Source organism: Rhinolophus sinicus, linkage group LG01, assembly GCF_036562045.2.
Source record: "Rhinolophus sinicus isolate RSC01 linkage group LG01, ASM3656204v1, whole genome shotgun sequence".
Classification (NCBI taxonomy): domain Eukaryota; kingdom Metazoa; phylum Chordata; class Mammalia; order Chiroptera; family Rhinolophidae; genus Rhinolophus; species Rhinolophus sinicus.
The window spans coordinates 14,083,193-14,098,091 of NC_133751.1; the positions used below are offsets into that span (position 1 = coordinate 14,083,193).

A 14,899-nucleotide genomic window follows, 5' to 3' on the forward strand; every position below is an offset into this window, starting at 1 on the left:
ATATATATATATATATATACTTTAAATTATAGTTGACATTCATTGTTATTCAGCTTCAGCTTCAGGTGAACACTGCAGTGGTCAGGCATCTACACCGTCCATGAAGTGGTTTCCCTAATAAAACGTGACCATTTAACACCCAACAAAATCTTTACAATATTATTGATTACATTCTCCAAACTGTCTTTTGCATCCCTGTGTCAGTCTTGTGGTTTGTTACATATATTTTTAAATTTGATAGCTGATGCCAATAAGAACATTGTTCCTTTGGACAAAATTGGTATTTCCTCCCTAGGTTTTCACAGGACACTTTTTACACTTTCCTTTTACTTTTATCAAAGAATTATTGCAGAAAGGGTATATTTTATAGATATTTGCATAGAACACAGTAAATTCTTTAAATTGAATTGTATTGCTATTGATATGGTATGTATATTTAAATCAATTTATAGTTTTTAATCCAGAAAAAATTATTTAGTTATTCAGATTATTACCTCCTTTTTCTTTGTTTTTCTTTCTAAATCAGGATCACTTACATTTCTTAAAATCAATCTCTGTTCCCTTACCTTTTATATCACCTTTTGTCAATCAATCTTAGCCATGTTTTGGACTACATAGTTGTGTGAGAAGAAATGGCCATTTAAAGAAATAGTTACAGGACATAGAGTTTTTTGTTTTTTTCCCCCTACATATATTCATTACCTCAATAATCAATGTATTAGTGTTGAATTTATAGAAATATGACAAATGTACCCTGTGTTTTTCAAAGCTCTTTGGCCTGGAACCTTTATGAAAATCAGTCTCCAATAGCAGCTGAAGAGTTCCCATTTGAGTATGAACAGAACCCAATTTAAAATTCATTGTTACAATTTGAGAACCTTGTTCAATCTCCAGTTTTATTACGACATTTGTGGGTCTTTGGATGTCTTAAAACATGAAAGCACATTGCTTGTTATTTTTTCTAATTATGATTTAATACAATTGGCAAATTATAAAAAGTCTTGATCAGCATATCTAAAATTAGGTGACCTTCTCCCACTAATTTTAATGAATGTCTCAAATTTTTCTCTGAAGCATGTGAATAAACATTGAAGCATGGTTTCAAAACAGAGTCATCTAACAATCACTTACTGAGAAGAATTTTATTTTTGACACATCCTGTTTTTTTTTCCATATGGTATATATTACAGAACTTGGAACTGGTATTATTAATACTTATTACCTCTCATAATTAAAGGGGCTATTTATATAATAAAAACATCAGGGTTTTAAAGAAAAAAGTTCTGAAGCAAATAAAGCAAAGTTTTAATAATCGTTGCAACTTTACCATAAAAAGAATTATTTTTCAGGATGACACAGTCAAAGCAAACATTTTCATAATCTTGTGAGTAACATCTATTCTCTTTTTATTCGTACGGATTGAATTATTTAGTCATTATGCTATCTATTACGTAATGATTTGTGATAATAAATGGCAGAACACAGGTTTAATCAGGTTTAATCATCTTAGAACTTTTAATAGCCCCAAATCCAATAAAATTGATTAAATTAATAGTTGAGCACAATAGTTTAAATTTGATCTGTGTTTTACATTTTTTCAAGCACTTACATATATCAATAAAATCATTTTATCTTTACAATTATCTTTATGAAGAAACAAAAAAAGGTGTTCATATTTCTATTTTACACAACAGCAAAATCTTGGCAAGAGTTAAGCAACCTAGCAAATATCATAAACGAGTTAGTTATACATGTGGGAGTAGAAGCACTTTTGTTTATTACAATAAATAAAATAAATCTCATTAGTCTTTGGCAGAAATATACATAGAGAAATATATAAAAACACATAAAGTAATTTTCTAAGCACATGTCAGTTCTACCATGGTTATCACCGAACAATATTCTCAATGTATTTAATCATTCTGATATTATTGTTACTTCCTCGTTTTAAGACGGAATCATCTTTCAACTGATCTCCTCATAACCAATATTTATATACAACAGCAAGAGGTTCAAATTAGCTCAGATTGAATTAAATGTTTTAGGTACCTGTATATTTAACTTTATAAGAAACTACCAAACTGTTTTTTCTACGTGGTTATATTCTTTTACATTCATATCAGCAGTGTATGAGAAATCCAGTTGTTTCACCATCTTACTCAGACTTGGTACTGTCAATCTGAAATTTTAGCCATTTTAGTAGGTTTTTAGTGTTATCTTATTTAAGTTTCAATTTGCATTTCCCAGATGAGTAATAATGTTAAGCATCTTTTCAGGTGCTCAGTTGTTCCTTGTATTTTACCTTTTGTGATTTGTCTTAAAACCTTTTGCCCAGTTTTTAGAAACTGGGTTTGCTTTCCTATCATTGAATTTTAAAGACTTTATACAATACAGATCAAATCTTAAATATATTTGGCTAATATTGAAAATATTTTATCCCAGGCTGTGACTTGACTTTTCATTTGTAATAGCATATAACAGAGAGAAAAGCTCTTTATTTTTGATTAAGTCTGATTTATCATTTTTGTTGACTTCTTTTACGGTTTGTACTTTTTATGTCTTCCCTAAACAATCCATGCCTTAAATGATTTGACAAAAAAGAAAAACCTGCAAATATTATCAAACACTTAAATTGCCAAATACTTGAACCTGATTTATTTGTATAGATTAAAAGAAAACAAGACATGTAAAGTAGCAACAATTTAATTAGACAATAAATTCATCCTTTCCTTGTTTCTGCTCAAGTAAAAATGTTTTCATATAATTTGTATTACTATAAAGGCCTAATGTTTATTTATATGGGGAGTGTTTATTTTTCCAGTAAAGTGAACTTTTCCCTCTTTTCATATGTGCTATGAAGAACTTGAAGATTTCTTGAATGGTGAAAACATATTGGTGATTTTTAAATCAGTTCAGACTCAGACATTGTACTGTCTGCTGTGTGCATGCAAGCTAGTCTTCCAAAGGGAATGTGACAGTCAGTAGACAGCCACATCCAAGTCAGAATAATGCCAGGAAGACAACATGCTTCACGACTGTGCACATACAGATGCCTCTGATGGCTACTGAGCAGGATACTCAGTTGTAAATGCTTCAAGATTTTCATTCTTCATTAGAAAAGGATGGTAGTCATCCATATCCAGCAATAAAATTGTGCTTCCGTGGTATCTATCTTGTCCAAATCTCCAGACACTTGGCTACATTTCAGATATGTGAGTGTTTTTCTGAAGTGAGACCAACTCCAATTCTTTCCTGCTGAGGAGTGGTACAATGAATACAACTCCCTCTGAAATAATTAAAAATAACATTTCTTCAGTTATGCTGACTCCTCCCAGAGCACTTTTGTTTTTCTGTTTATTTGTTTTTGTAGAGAATAGTTGGACTACCAATATGGGAAATATTTATAAAACTGAAAATAATGTTTAACCACATTTCTATAAGTCAAAGGGAAATGAGTTTGCTAAGGGAATTTATTCTTACTGGTTTTGTCCTCTTCCGTGCATCAGAGAGGCAATGCATAGAAAGTTAAGGTCCCTCTTACCTCCAAGTGATGGGTAGAAATTTTATATGTGGAACCATATTGGATGGTTAGTATGAAATGTATTAGAAACTGGCATTTCCTAGGGGTATAGGAATTTCACAATAATAGTATTTTTGGGTGGCCATAGATTATCACATCAAACTGATGTTAAAGTTTGGCCTGTTTTTTACAAATAATTTTCTATAAATTTTTGGATCAACCATGGATTATGGGAGGACTTGAAGCAGGAATTTCATTGAAGTATCTAATGATTATTCTGGCTTAGCCAACAACTCACCTGGATTTAGATTGCTGGAAGAGGAAGACACTTTCTATATGAAGTGTTAAGGCCATATACTCGAAGTACAACATTTGTTTGCATAATAAAAGGTGGTCAGTAGTGGATCCATTCTGATTCCTGTGTTGCCTTATTGTTTCCCTTTTTTGTTGTTGTTGTTGTTGTTGCTATTGCCAAATGAAATCAGGATGTACTTTTTGTCATGGAGCCTGATTGTATCCCAGGGCATTCACACTGATGAAGAATGTTCTTCCTTTCCTGTCCAGAATCAAGAACCCACAGACAAAAAGCAGCTTTTAAAATTCTGCTCTAAATTTTCACTTTCAATAATTTCCTTTTTCACTCACAGCTCACATGCACCACAGGGATTTTGCTCACTCTCTTTTTTCTGCCTTTAACCCTCCTATGAGCCTGAGCCATATAAGGAACTTACCAGCTTTGACCCTTGGATCTCGTGGCCCCTCTCAAGGAGGCATTTCTTTATCACCTTATCTTAAAAAGTCTCCTCCCCACCCCAATCAATCCATTGCTCTATAATCTGTTAACTTTTATATTTTTGAATTATGCATTTGTTTGTTTTCAGAAAGTGAAATTGTCTCCTAGGGAGCTGACTAGATGGGTCTGAACACCAGGAAAGAAACCTAAAATGTGAGTTGGGCTCAGAAAAGAAATAATGTCCAACATCCAAATGACACTTACATGAATAGTCATCCGTAAAGAAGACAGAGAAATCTGAGAGGATAAAGCAATATAATATAAACTTGTAGAATCCCCCCAAAGAGTCATTCACAGGGTGTTACATCATCTTAGAACATGCTGATCACACGAAGGTACTGTCAACCTTTAGGTAATTACCTTCCCTGGCTCAATGTCACTACCTCATCTCTTAGTATTGCTCTTATGATTGTATTTATCATGTTTGCCATCATTTTCCAAAAAATATTGCAGATTTCTCAATGTGAACACCATTTGTTCAGATACCAAACCCTTTTAGAATTATATGTTGCATTGTTGCCCTAACAGCAAAAATACACACAAGTATACAGGAAATTTTCTATTACTGATATTTTACCCTAGAGGTAAAATTTTGAAGGGCAAAATATTCTTGTATAAAAGTTCTAATTTTCATAAGAACATATATATACATTTGTTCATGAATTTAATAATAATAATAATAAATTGTTGAAAGTGAATTACCTGAATCTAGTGGTGTCTTTTGAATATGTTCTATATTTATATCCTCCATGAAGTCAGTAAGAATCAATTTATTCTTTTATTTAATGAATTAGAATTTTGAAAATTTGATATTGAATAAAATGTTTATCATGATGAAACCAAAGGTGATAGCATTTTCTGCAACTCAAACTGAGCTGGTTTGGTTCTTGCCATAATCACTGACCTTCTTCCTTTGTTATTACATTCATGTTACAGCAGCAGTGATAGCCCCATATTTTAAGGGAAAGAAATTAATCTTAGAATCCCAAATGCAAATTTTGAAGTCAAATATCTTTGCATGGGCACTAAAACCACTTGGTAAATTAGATCTTAAAGCCTGTCATCAAAACTAACATTTCTATAACTTCTCAGAAATAAAATTGCAAATTATTTTTGGCTTTATGAAAGTTTTTGTGTGTGCTTATTACTAAAAATAAAGTTAGATTTAAGAGCTTGGGTTTCATTTTAAATGAGACTTAAACATAAGAAATACAATATCTTTACTAAACAGCTACAGAAACACAACCAGGCCATCACCATTAAATTAGTTTGAAAACTGGGTTTGAATTTATATATCGGGAAATCACAACTCATGGAAATAGTAACTATGCCAGGGTAAGCTGTGGCAGGTTTATGTTTCTCTCTCTCTCTTTCTTTTTTTTCCTCTTTCCACATAAACTTACACAGTAAGTACAAAGTAAAGGGCAGAAACATGGTAAATTAATAAAATTATATTAGAACATTCTTATGTGTTCATATCATAATAGGAAACTGTTTTGCTCCCTTGGAGCTTTAATCATGAATAATTTACTCCCTATGATGAGACTCCTTCATTTTTTTAATTGCCTATAGCAGAGTTTGATTGTAACTTTTCCATATGTTTTGTCTTTCTCTACATTTCATCTCATAGAAGTAATCAATATATCCTGAATGTTTGCATTCTGAGAATACTAATTTTGAAATGGAAATATGTTTAGTTAATCCTCTCAGCTCTGCTTAACCTGGGAGACAAAGAAACTTGAAACTTTCCAACTGTGATAACTTCTAGATCATTCTCTTCCAGACTTCTGAATGGACTCCAGGAAGAAGGGCCAAAGAGTTTCCTTGTGTTTTACATATCAGTATAATGAGCTTAGGTGATAAACTCTTTGGAAATACTTGAGGAGTCATTGTACCCACTGGATTTCCTAAGCATCCTGGCTTTGTAACATTCTTGGACAGTACATTTTCAATCCTGTGGATTTGTAGCACTGGCCAGTTAAGTCCATGATCATATTTTCTCCCTCGTTGTTGGAAAGACTGGAATGAGGTACACAATTAATGTGTACTTATCTGTTTTCTCCTAATATTGGAAGATGGTTGTAGAGTAATGTTAAGCTATTCACTGTCCATGGAGATTTGTGATTTTTAGAAAGTAGAATCATGGTTAACTAAGGCTTATTGTCCTGTAATTTATTTAAACTTACAAACATATTATTTAAGGATAGTTTGCATGCTTCATAGAATCAGTACCAATCCATTGGATAAAGGATGGCTTTATTCTCCATGCTTTCAAAAACAAAATAATGTTTATATATTCAGTCATAGCTAATTCTGAAAATGAATGGAAATCAAAATTCCAAAATATCAATGGTATTATATAGGTATATGTATATGTAATATCATATATGTATATATATTTATCATATGTATGGCATTAAAATTGTCTGAAATTAAAGAAATGCATTACATGTGTCCTGCTGCTGTTAGTAAATAGAAACGTGTCTTACTAGCATTTCCAGAACATTATAAAATGTGCCTGAATTTGTCCTCAGTTTTACAACATATGTCTTTTTGTTTTAGTTGTTTTTTCTGCATTCTCACCTACATATCTTCCAAAGCCATTATAACAGTTTTGCATAATTGTATTTAAAGAACTGTAAAGGACTCCAGTGTTGAATAACTGCATAGAAACTTTAACTTGTACCTAAGGAAACACATTGAATAAAAACAATGAAAAAGTTTCTTTTTATATCCTCTCACAGGATAATTGGAAAGAAATTTTGTGTCATTATTACGTAAAGTTTAATGTTTACAATTTTTAACATCCATTGATTTTCCACTGTATTCATTAAATTCCATATGCTTTTAATGACTCAGCAGCTAGCTATGATATAATGCGTGCAAATTAAAAAAATCGTTTACTCCTTAAGTTGTGAAAGTCATTCATAGCTTCCAATTATACCACTCGCATCATTAACAGATAAAAATACACAAACACACTGCGTACTTTCCAAGCACTTGAACCCGTTTATTTTTTCATTAGTAAAATGCCAGTGTACATCATATCTGCCAACTCCCCATCTCTGGAAAATATCTGTGCTAGGCCAACCTCACCTCGCAAAACTTTAACAAGAAATTGCAGAACTTGGCTGCTTTGAAAGACGTCAGTGCTCTCCAGTGTCTTCTGTGGATTTTCTGCTTTTGACATTTTTCTTGAAGACAGAACACAGCTATAAATAATTACATTTCAAAACCATATTAGCAAATATTTAGTATGGTATTCATAACTTTCAGGAGATTGTCATATCTTACTATCAAATTATGGTTACAAGGGCCGCAAAAGAATTTAAAATCACATCTGATTTCTTGTAAGTAAAGGATATTAGAGGAGCAAACTATAAGAATTCCCCCCCCGCCGTCGCATTTAAATGCCTGAAATCAGAGTAGCTGCTATCACCACCACAGGTCCAGAAGATCAAGGCACAGGATTTCTAAATAATGCAAGCAACGTAACAGGCTCTAATACCCTGTCCAGCTGAGATACTTTCGAAGGGAGGTTTTTCAGTTTAACCATGAACTAAGGTAATCTGATCTTGACACCGTCGATATCATTCCTCCTAATGATATTAAGAGGTCTTTCTATTTCAATGCCTCCCAGATGCATATTTATGCTAAGGAGCACTGCTTTATTTAAACTAAGGATATTTACTTAGGAGAAGAGTTTCACCCACTTGCCTTAGTCCCCCTCCTCCTCGGGTAGTTTAGTGCTCAGGAATAAAATTCCTGTCTTAATTCATGAAATATCTTGATAGAAATAATCGTGCCTGACCCTCAAGCCCTTCAAAGGCTCTTTATTTTTTTCGTCATTAAAACTAAAACTCTCTCTCTCTCTCTCTATTTTGTAGGTAAAATTTACATAAGTATAAAGTCCTCCTGTTAAACTCCTGTGTTGCTAAAATATACTGACTTAGCAGCATAAAACTATACTCCCTCCAGGAAAAAATAAAAAAAAAATTCTGAACAATCAATGATCCATTGCCCACACTTTTAGAAACACTGTGTTATTACTGGCTCTATAGAAATGTGTGCTTACGGTCTGGCAAACTTCATGATTCTCTATTTCCACATAGTAATAGAACCCCAAAGTATTAACCAGGATACACGTTCGCCCAGCTTAAGGTTATATTTACCCACCTCTCATCATATAGGTATGACCACATGACCAAGTTCTAGCTGGAGGCTTATAAATAGAAATGATGTGTGAAATTGAAGTGTCATGTCTTTAAAGATAGCTTCTTACTCTCTAATGTTTTCTTTACTCCTTCCTCCTGGTGGCAGGCCATCTTTGAAGAGGTCAACAAATACCATGCACTAAGGGAGTGACAGAACAACCAAAATAAAGAAACTATGATCCTTGGATGACCTAGGAACACCGATGGGTGTCTGAGGTACGTTAAGTTAGCATATATTCTAACTTACATAGTCAACCTTTTCAATTATGAAAAATTTCAAACTCGAAGCATACAAAATATAATAAATATCCATGTATGTACCACACAGAATTAACAAAATTAAGTCACTATTAAATAAAATAGTACACTATAAATAATTTCTTTCTTCCCTTCTTGGCCCACAGCAAATTCCAAAAATATATTTAGTTTACTTAAATAAACCGGTGAGGCAATACGTACTTCATCTCTTAGAAATAACTGTTGTTTTTAATTTAGTGTATATCTTTCCCATTTGTGTTTTTGAAGTGTACTGCAAATGCATGAGTCCAAAAATTAGTATTTTGTTGCATTCAAAGTTTTATATGAAGAATATATTATCCACTGGATTGTACAACTTTCTTTTTTTCCCCACCTACTATTGTGTTTAATTCATTTACTTTTATCATGCTTATGGATATATTTTGAACCTCTTTGCCATTCTTCTATTTGTGTGTGTTTTAACATGCCTTGATTTTCTTTGTTTTAACTAATCTTTCTGGCAATCTATTGATATGGTTGCGTTTTATTGTAGCATACATTTTTTCTTTACTGATTTGCAAGTTATACCTTCTATATCCATTCTTTCAGAGGTTACTTTAAAAACACATGCATTATTAATAAACTCCAAGACAAACACAAATTCTGTATTCTACTCTTGAATAATACGACAGTTAAAACAATTAATTATTTATTTTAGATATGCCTTATTTACTGTGTTTTTATAATTAATACTTATTTAGATTCATCCAAATGCTTCACTGATTTCTTTCTTTACCAATAATTCTGGTAGTCTACACCTTTCTAATTTAAATTCCCTTTTTGACTACGTATATGCTTTAGTACTTTTTTCAGGGGCCCAGTAGTAGTCCAAGTCCAGCCTCGGGAAGACAAGTAAAATGCTCAGTATGCAGTTTCTCCCCTAAAACACACACACACACACACACACACACACACGCCCCTATTAAAAGTACGATATTCCCTGTGTAGTATATAGCCTTTACCAATGTTTAAAATGGCCCTTGAAATAAAACATTTGCTAGGAAATCTAAATGACTAGTTTTCTTTATATAAATTTTTATTGAACAATCATAAGTCTTACGAAGAGGGTAAATTATAGAGGCTTGAATTCCTATGTAACAAATTCACTGTAAGTTATAAAAGAAACTGTTGTTAGGGTGTGTTTATAACAATAGAAGCATATCCCTAATAAAAGGTCAATGATGAAAGAATGGAGAAAGAAAGATTAAACAAATTAATTCAAAAGAACAGTTTTCTGTTTCTTATTTTCTTAAAGCAGGGGTGTCCAAACTTTTTTTAATGTTTTTTACCAAGCGCCATATGCGGTAAAACACACAAACAGCTGGGCCACTCACTCAAGGTGAAGTACGTATTGCCTCACCTGGTTTTTTTAAGTAAACTAAATATATTTTTGGAATTTGCTGCAGGCCAATTAACAATGGATTGCGGGCCGCAGTTGGCCCGCGGGCCACAGTTTGAACACCCCTTGTCTTAAAGCATTGAACTAAAATAATATTAAACAGTAGTATGTAACCTAAATCTTCCACATGACAGTTTAATTTAATTTTATTCCTTTGACTACATCATAATTTCCTTTTTACATAAATTCTTTTTTCGGACTAAATCCCTACTCTACCTATGCCTGAAATGCAGAAATATGTGTCCTTGTGATGTCAAATTGATTATGTAGTTGTTTTTATTTAATTATTTATATCTTAAAGATCTTATTAATCTACTGCTTTGCTTTGAGTTGGATTGAAATTAATAAAGTTTCTAGTATAAATTATTCAAAAAATAACTTCCGCTTAGTGGCAGTCAATGCCATTTTCATCTTTATGATTGCAATCAAGAGAGAATAAGATTATATTCATAATTAGAATTAACAATATATTGTTGTAAATGAAAAAAACAAAAAAGGATAGCTTGTTCTCCAGGTGTCAATATCCACATTTTATAAAGCACATAGGTTGACACATACTGTCATCTATGTCTGTTTGTATTATCAAGGCTGGTTAGTTCACTCATTTTTAAATTTATAAACATTCAAATCTTGTTCCACCAAGGACTTTCAGTTTCACCTTTCTTTAAATTAAATTACAGTTATCTAAGGCAGAAACCTGGGAATCATTCGACTCTGGTCAATAGGTGAGGTGCACTCTGGCATGCACATCAAAGCACGTCTGAAAAAAATAAATCTGATAGGGCCTGGACAGTATGCAGTATAATATGATTAACTGTATCATAGAATATTAAAATTTTTCATATGTGCCATGTCATGAAAAAAAATTTATATTTTAAAATTTTCTATTAGCTGTTATTGTTTAAAAATATAAAAGAAAAGAACTTTATACATTAGTACATTAATAAAATGATGATTCTTTTATATTTATGTGTGTGTGTGTTTGTGTATGTGCGTGTGTGAGAGAGAGAGTTTTATTTTTTAATTTGTGGTAATTTATCCATGATATCTTTTTATACGAAGTTAGAGCATGGTTAAGATACCATGTTTCCCCTATAATATAAGACCCGGTCTTATATAATATAATATACTATAAGACCGGGGTCTTATATTAATTTTTGCTACAAAAGATGCATTAGAGCTGATGGTTTGGCTAGGTCTTATTTTTGGGGAAACAGGGCAGAAAAGTACATGACTTATCACCATGGGGGAATGAACACTGGCTCTCAAACCTTTCTCATTTCTTGTCTTGATAACTATTTAGTAGAAACTGACAAAAATGATGCTTCTGCAATGGAAACATAAACCTTTTTATCAGTTAAGACATATTTAGTTCTTAGAACAGGGAAGATGTAGAGATATCATGAGGAACTGCTTTCACTTGCTAAAAATAAAGATTTTCCTAAGAAATTCATCGTCATATTTATATCACTTTTGATTACTCCATGTCAGGAAAAAGGAAAAGGTCATTGCTGATACAGAAATAATGTATGTAAAAGTATACTGTAAAGAGCAACACAATTTTAAATTTTGAGGTATATTTTAGTTACCTTCCCACAAATACCTCTGACAAAGCAAGTAATCCATTTGAAGGGACTAGAATATTAATATAATCTTTCAGCAATGATTTGAGGCAGTTGACAACTTTGAAAGGAGATGAATTTACTAAAGAAAATTTCAGCAAATACATAATTTATACAGCTTCATTGTATTTCTCTCATTTCTTCTTTGTCTTTTTCCATATGTGTTAACATTTTGTATGACACTGTCCAAGTTGGTTAGTCCCTGAATCTATCAGTTCCTAATGATTAATAAAAGTTAAAAAAACAATCAAATATAGTTTGAGTTAAACTGCATTGTCCATGTAACAATAGAGTTTTTAGTATACTAGAACAGATGACAAAGATGTGTAAACTTTAAGAATATAAATAAAAGTACAGACGTTGAACACAAAGGAGGAGATTACTGACTGGGGAAGAGCATGAACTCTGGAGCCATAATTCCTCTGTTCAAATCCCAGATCTTCTATTTACTACTGTCTGGTACTTGGTAATTAAGCTCTACATGCCTCAGTTTCTTCCCCTGTAAGGAAAAAATTTTAAAGCACTGGATACTTCCCACATGGCGATCGCTGAAACCAGAAATATTGTATTTTTAGCCCTTAAAAGATGAATGAGAGAGGAGGAGGAGACACAGGTGGAGCAAAAGTGGTGGTAGTTAAATACATTCTGCCAGTGCATTTTTCTCCGACTCCAGATTTCCCAGGAAAATCTGGAGTACTTTTTTTTTTTCTTACAAGGAAAAAAAAAATCTCTCTTAGAACGTTTTGGTGGTGGTTGTTTCAAAGTGGAAATAAATCAATGTAATAGGGAAATAGACAGCATAGGGACATTTATGTGGAACAGTATTTCTTGTTTTAACCTTCAAATATCAAATAAAGATGGATGAAGGAATATATTTTTTTAATTAGGCATTCTCAGTCATATGGCAAAGATAGTACTATGTATTTATCATCCCATTTCCTTTTCCTGGACATAGAAAGATTACAGTTCTCGGGTTCCCTTAAATACATGTTAGCATCATCTGACCAAGTTCTGACCAATGGTGTATGAGAGATGTAGACGATGTTTTCAGGCATAGACCTTAAAACAATCCCTCACGTGATGCTTTAATTCTCTTTTCCTACACTATAGGAAGTGGCCTCCATAGGACTCTGGAGGCCACTTGCATCAAGTACTATAACTATAAAATGGAAGTGGCCTGTTTCCTGAGTCACTGCTTGGAGAACTGCTGAATAAAGCTCAGAGACCCTCACACCCATATTGGACTGTGACATAAACAAGAAATACATTTTTATTACAGTAAGCCAGTGAGATGTTGAAAAATATTTTTATTGCAATATAGCTACCCTATTCTGATTGATACAGAAAATATAAAACAAAAACTGAAATGTGTGGCAGTAGTGAAGAGATCTGGGCAAATAGTGAAGACGCCAGTATGGGAGGCTAGAAAGATGATGATCAACATTAAACAGTAAGAAAATACTTAGTAATACACGGATGATTAGTTACTTGAAGGGAAGTCTATAAAACTAGGAAACGTGGAAGGATAAAATGAAAGCATGAGTGTGTACAGTTATTATTGGCTGTACTTGACAAATTATTACAAGAGAAAGATAAGCTCAGAGATAAATTGGCAAGTTTCTGAGCATACAGGAAAGAAAACAAGGACAATAAGAGATTTTGCCCCTTGCAGCATTAAATTTCAAACAGTGAGGGATGGGGTTAAAAAGACAGAATGACAAAGTCATGTTATGATTATCAGTTCGATAAACTCACAGAGAAACCTGTGGTGTTTAACACAACTCTCAATTGACTAGAGGAACTGAGGAAAAGAGAATTTAGAGGTGTTACCTTTCTACATATTGTAGCACTTAATCTTAAGTAAACACCATTCAGTTAAGAGATAGGCATGGTGTCAGGAACCAGGAAATTAATTAGTCTTGAGATTTAAATCAAGGAAAGAACTATGGATATGGTTCCTGGCATAGGGAACTGATTGGAAGTAAACAAAACAGAAGCCTACTCAGTTTTTGGCAGAAATACATTGCCAAAAAACAAACAAACAAACAAACAAACAAAACCCGACTGTTTAACACCAAAAAATAAGACTTCGGTTTTCATTATTAAGAGGAAAGCATCTCCTAAGGAATTCCCATTTCAGATACGGACAAGTAGATTCATGGGCGAGGAGTAACTTCCCAGAATGTGGAGTCTAGGAAGACAGGTTTAAAAGTTGTTTCCCCAGAGAAAGGAGGGAAAGGCCTAATCAAGAATCTCTCCCAGCTCCAGAGTAGATTACTTTCATTACAGCTGACCAGTGAGATTTCAGGATTTCTATCAACCAATGACTGCTGCCTGTCTACCATTTTTCTCACTTCTGATCAGAAGTGAGAAAGAGTTTACTGTGGACATTCTTTCCATATATCAGGCATGTGGGGAGAGGCAACTTGTCATTTCAGTTGACAAGTCATTGCATCTACAGGGGCCATATCCAGACCTATGAGAGACTATTACACATTCCTGATGATCCTGGTCATTAAATACATGAAATATTGTGATAGGACTGGATAGAACTGACTCCTTTGGGAGGTGGCAAATATGTTCAATACATGGAAATAATAAAATAGTTTGCTATTTTATTACTGCTAATGTCTGACCCCCACAGGATGTGTCATTTGACTATCGTGTTTCCTACATTTTCACATTTAATGGTAAAAAGGAAAGTGGCATAAAAGAAAGTAACAGAATACACGTTCAATAGTTGGGACAGAAAGTGAGATTTTGTCTTACATTGACACTACTTGGGGGCTCCAACTCACTTGGTTCAAGTTGTGGGGCTCAGATATGTGTCAGGACAGAGTGGGTTATTTAGAGGCAGCAAAGTCGCAGGTCACAGACCTGCTACGGGTTGGCTGAGGACGTGCTCAGAAATCTAGTGCTTGCTCTCTATTGTATAATTAGGGAGTCTCCATGTTCCATATCTTAAAATATGAAACTGATGCAGACCCAAAGTTTTACAGGATGTAGTTATTTAGGAAAATTTCTGAGGCTGAGTCATTTGGCTGCTATCTTTTT

The 14,899-nt window shown here is 33.2% G+C and overlaps 1 long non-coding RNA gene across 1 annotated transcript in view; it reads left to right on the forward strand.

Moving 5' to 3' along the window:
- LOC141572066 (uncharacterized) overlaps nucleotides 1-14,899 on the forward strand; it is a 55,497-nt gene that overhangs the window by 35,514 nt on the left and 5,084 nt on the right. The window contains exon 4 of the long non-coding RNA XR_012497113.1: nucleotides 8,634-8,743. This is a non-coding gene — a long non-coding RNA (uncharacterized LOC141572066). The remainder of the gene's footprint in view (nucleotides 1-8,633; nucleotides 8,744-14,899) is intronic.